General features: G+C 39.1%; 1 long non-coding RNA gene across 1 annotated transcript in view; it reads right to left on the minus strand.

The window, feature by feature from the left end:
* The window catches only part of LOC106955074 (uncharacterized), a 12,507-nt gene extending 7,335 nt beyond the window's left edge, over positions 1-5,172 (minus strand). Inside the window, exons 1-2 of the long non-coding RNA XR_001426497.1 lie at positions 4,889-5,172; positions 4,580-4,769 (exon numbers count right to left, since the gene is read on the minus strand). This is a non-coding gene — a long non-coding RNA (uncharacterized LOC106955074). The remainder of the gene's footprint in view (positions 1-4,579; positions 4,770-4,888) is intronic.
* Positions 5,173-5,505: the final 333 nt, after the last annotated feature.

Here is a 5,505-nt window from a genome sequence, read left to right on the forward strand (position 1 = left end):
TAAAAAAACCCAAAATTTTTAAAAAAAACCGGAAAAAAAATTTTTTTTTTTTTTTTTTTTTTTTTTTTTGCTTTATGTTTCAATGTTATTTCCTCATTAATAACATACCTGGAATTTTGCCTTAATTATTTCATTCATGTTTGAGAAATCCTTTAATCTCCCATGGTAACCACTTAGCTGTGCAAAACACTTGAGTGGACGTAGTGACGCCTTCAAATACTAAGTGCTTCCTCTGGGTTGCAGTTTCAAGCTTCCACAGCTTCTGAAGCAGTCCTCTCCCACTTAGCTCCTTCAGACTAGCCAGTAGCAATTAGCAAACACCTGAAGGAACTGTGCATCAGCTGAGCTCATTATAGGAATTGCTTCTCATTGCAACTCTGGTAAAAATGTTAAAAAGTTAATAGTGGAGCCATGTTGTGATGAGTTTCTGAAGATGGAGTTTCAGAAAGACTGGGAGTTTCTTAAAGAGACAGAGGCCCAATTTCAAGGTGTTAAACTACAAACTCAAATTAATATATACAGAATTTTTATAACAACTGAAGGTAACAAAATACTGCCTCATTTAGGAGAAGTGTCTAGAATGTTCTAACACTTGCTAGAAAAAAAATCTAGAAGTTGTAGTGTTTAGCAGTATGGGACTTTAAAATGGAAGGTTTGTAGGAAACTTGTGAGGAAAAAAAGTAGTGAGAATTTGCATTGCCTTGTTTTAGGCCTGAGACACTCCCAAGCTCAACATTAACCCCTGGCAGTCCCTCGCACACGGCAGTCAGTCATCTGGCTCTGGACGACGGTCAACAACTTCCTGTAAGTCCTGTTGTTTCACCAATCTAGCAATCGCAGCTGTCAAATGCTAGTCACCACATTCCCACTAGGGTAGTGTCTATTGTACAGCGTAGCATTCTGTCCATCTCACTTTTTCCTTAGCAGGAATTCTAAGTTAATAGCCCCACTAAAGCATTCTGGTTTTGAGGAGATCTGCTTTTTGTGAATCTGGAACTTATGATGGACGAGTTTAAATGGGCAGAAGTATTAAATTCAAAACATACTAAACAGAAATATATACTTTGAGAGAGAGAGAGAGAACATACCCTCTTACTTATGCAGAAGGTTTGCATTTTAAACAGAAATGTATTTTTATACAGTACATTATTGGAGTATAAATTCTTCAAATTTACTATAACTCAGGACCTTTTTTAAGTGTAAAATATCCATGTTACACGTGTGAGGCTGTTAGCCCACATGATGAAGGACACACACCTCTCTGCACTCAGATCTGCAAATGGAAGCATTTACATTTTATTGCCTGCTTACTTTGACAGCTTGGTAATTTCAGTGGCCTAAGAAAATAACTGACCAATTGCTGATAATTGTTGAAAAATGGCAGCCATGTTGGGTGAGGGGTTAAAGGTTGGTAGTGACGGGCTGCTAGCCAGCTGTGTGCGGGTCAAGATAGATTAGGTCTAAGAAACAGTGGCAGCATTTGTCAGAAGGCAGGGGCTTTTTTAAAAGTCAGGTAAGACTTTTTCTCTTTTTTTTGGATGGTTCATTGTTTAAAAAGTTTTCTTATACTGTGCATTTACATAGCAGTTTGCTTTATTTTAGCATCTTTCTCTTGAACGCCCAGTTGTACTTCAACTAATCATAAATGTTGAGGACTGTGTTGTCCCGGCCAAAGCCGGTTAGCTGTGAATATAACCAATTCAATAATCAATGGAAAATCAAAATCAAAAGTCATTAAAATAATATTATATTTGCTGATCAGCTTTTTGCATGTTCCAATCTGATGGGCGTGTTAATAATTTGGGGTTTAACTGACGTAACGTATGGTGAGGTCCACGGCTGGAGAGGTGCTGATCCCCAAGAATCGGATGTACAATGCTACCAAATACAGAGGAAATCTAGGTAAGCTTCTAAATTTGAACACATTATTAAATTACTTTTTTCCAGATTCTCTCATTATTGTGGCATTTGGCAAATTTTAATAATTCTAATGGCCTAAAACAAGACGGTGGCCCTGATTAAGTGTCGTATTATTTGGTGGATATAAACTTCTGGATTCAACAGTACTCCATGAATGTTTAGCTCCATGTTAAGCATATGTTTCAACATGGCAGAATAAGAAGGAATGTAAAAGCCCAGCTCAGTGAAACACTAAACATCCTGACAGTCCAGGACACAGTGTGAAAGGAAAGGAAAATGTACTTCCATATGGCAGAAGAAAAAGAAATTGCACAAGACCCATAACTGGGCCTCGAAGAACCTCACAGGTGAGTGAGGGGGTCTGCAGACCATTCCTCTTATTGGACCAAGATAATATGATCAATAATAAGAGAATTACAACAACTTTGAGTGGATTAACGGATTCGTGATTAATCCAATTAAAGTTCTCAGAATTAGTAGGTAAATTTAAAAAAAAAAATCTTGTCTACTTCACAAGATGTGCCAATTTGTTTCCTCTTCTGACCGGAGACTCTAATCAGGATGACTCTAAAGACATTCTTAGATATTTCTGCAGTGTGTGGTTTGTTAAAAGCAATGTGGTCCGCTCAGTCGACGTCCAGACCGCTCCAAAATAAATCTGGTAAATTCAACATGTTGGATCGTCTTGGCCCGATATCTCAGAGTGTGGTGTTCCCCGAGGACAACAGAGAATGCAGCCTGTTGGATGTGACATGTAGCCAACTACATATAGTTCACAATTGTGTCAACTGAGTCGGCCGTGTTGGTTTAAGCTGAAGTCACATTTAGTCTCGAGAGGATTTGTGAGATTTCCCATCTGACATCTGAATTTTGGTCAATGAAATCGCTTCATACTACTAAACCTGTTGTATGACCAAAGCTGTGGTGCTGTGGATATTTTTAATTGCCGTCTGTGTGGTCTCCCAGGTTTTGAAAATTGGCCAACAATTTTAAAAATCTTGCCGTGTGAACCAAATGTTAGCAAGCTCTAAAAGTGCTGTTTCGTGGTAGTGACCTGATTTAAAACCTTGCTAGAAATTACTCATGTGCTACTGGTGATGTTTAAAGTTGATCAAAGACTACTTTCTCCAGTTGACAGCACGGTTGATTGTACTTATTGTCAGTCCAATTTTGGTTTGTTAATAGTACCTCATGTTCTGGTACCCATCCACGTCTTAGCTGGTACGACTTGTTCTGCACAAACAGTTGGATTGAACAGTTGGAAATTGTAAATATTAATGTGACAACCATCCTCGCTGGAAAAAAAAAAAAAAAAAAAAAAAAAGCTCTCACCCTTACTGTCTGCATTTTGGCAGCTACTGAAAACATGTGGTTAGGAGACCAGTCCAGCACTAAGCAACACTGTAATCAGTGTCTTCACCAATGCACAGGCAGTGACCAGTGTGAAGATAATTTTAATATCTCTTAAAATGTCCTCTATGGTTCAGAGAAGGCTGGAAGAAGCTTGTATACAGCAAAGTAGGAGGTCGTCCCGTCTTACGTCAGCATTTCGAGTGATTCCCACAGTGAAATGTAAGCCTCGACTATCATTTTTGTGGATCAGCTTTACATAAAAAAGCACAACGTGCAAATTCTATCTGTTGCCGTTTGAGTGTCAGTCAACGCTGACCGCGCAGTCTGTGAGGCAAGGCCCAGTGAGCTGCAGAGTGTAATCAGGGCTTTGATTTTCCTCTGCCGGCGGAGCGTAATCATAGGCTGCAGCACCACAGTGCGGTCACCTCTCCATCTCCTGCTGAAGGCCCTTTGACAGCTAAATGCTCAGGTCCATGTATTCCCATTAGGCTCTCTCTGATTGGCTGGCCTGGTGTGGTTAAGCTGCTTAATTCCACATCATGTCTGAGCGGTTGGCCTCGCTCCCCGCCGTGGACTCGGCATTAGAAACAAGCAAACATGACAACACGGCTTCAGAGGACGAGCTGTCACACTTTTCATGACAAAATGCCCAACTTTCATTACAGAACTAGACCTCTTATGTATTCTAAAGTTGACTGCTGTGCCTCTCAAAAGAGCAGAATTTGAAAACACTCTTCTTATTCCTACTAATGCTTGCTAGCTTCATGCTAAGCGCAAAACATTATTTGAACTAAGATTCAAATACATATAAGTAGTGATGCAGCCGGTCAAAATGCAGTGGAACACTGAATACCTCTCCAGTTAACTACATAGCTGCTATTAAAAAACACAGCAAATCAAAGGCGACACACATTTTACAGTTGTGACAGGAATAACCGTTTCATAAAATCCCCAACGTTTTTTCACATTTTGACCAAAATAATGTTTGTTTTTTTTCCATAAATGCTAAGGCATATTGCTTGTAAAAGGCATCTTTAGGTAAATCTAAAATGAACTGCTTTGTCTGATTCTGATTACTTTCCTGGCACCAAACTCTTCAGTATTTGATGATCGTTTTAATGCTGCAGTGAAAACAGGGAATTGCTTTTCCCCTTACATTTCCAAACTGATTTTTGCAGCTCCACAATGTTTTAGGAATTTTTAGTAGGGATTACTAATAAATCATACCCTCTCTTCATGTGGCAAGTGTAATTGAGCAAGTCACATGAACTTTGACGATATACTGCTATTAAATATTCAGACTTACTATGCTTCAACTGAGCCTGGGAATCCAAGGATTGGGGAGACAATTGGTCCAGGCGAAGCCGTCCCTTGGCACCAATTTCTCAGGCTGGGTGCCGTGGGGACTAGATAGCTCCCAGACATTTGGCCCTTGTGTCTTTAAGGCTTCCAGGTTTATGTCAGGATTTGGTTTGGGGAGCAGAAAGCACCACCACCTGAAAAAAAAAGTGTGGATTGTGTCGCTCAGGAAACAGAGAATAGAAGGAATAGATATCATGCCTGTTGGTCTCTAAATAGAGATTTAGACTCACTGGTTAGTCACAGCTTGACTCACCTGCTGACAGGGAAATCAGAAGTCAATTTGAACATGACTGCCTGTGTAACAGTTGTAGAATGAATCACGTCAAGGAACCAGGATTTGCATTGATTTATTCCTGTTTAAAACAAAAAACATGTTCAGCAGCAGCTCCTGGCTCTGGCTTTCCCACTCACACCTCTCCCCAGCGCGAACTCACAGGAATGGGTTAAAATCATCTAAAGTTCACAAATAATAAAATAAAATCTGCATTCATTCAAAACAACTAAAATAAAACCGAAACATAAATAATCTGCCCAAAGGTTACAATTTTACATAGTAATATAAAAATGTACAAAATACATACATTTAACAACCAGATAACATTTTGAAATATCTCTCATTCCTGTTTAAAACAAAAACATGTTCAGCAGCAGCTCCTGGCTCTGGCTTTCCCACACACACCTTTCCCCAGCGCAGCTTGGCGCGAACTCACAGGAATGGGTTAAAACCAACCAAAGTTCACAAATAATAATAAAATAAAATCTGCATTCATACAAAACAATTAAAATAAAACAGAAATAATCTGCCCAAAAGTTACAATTTTGCATTATAATATAAAAATATACAAAATACATACATTTAACAACCAGATA

This window comes from Poecilia latipinna, unplaced genomic scaffold (assembly GCF_001443285.1).
Source record: "Poecilia latipinna isolate Pla-1442-1.1 unplaced genomic scaffold, P_latipinna-1.0 Scaffold702, whole genome shotgun sequence".
NCBI classification, from domain to species: domain Eukaryota; kingdom Metazoa; phylum Chordata; class Actinopteri; order Cyprinodontiformes; family Poeciliidae; genus Poecilia; species Poecilia latipinna.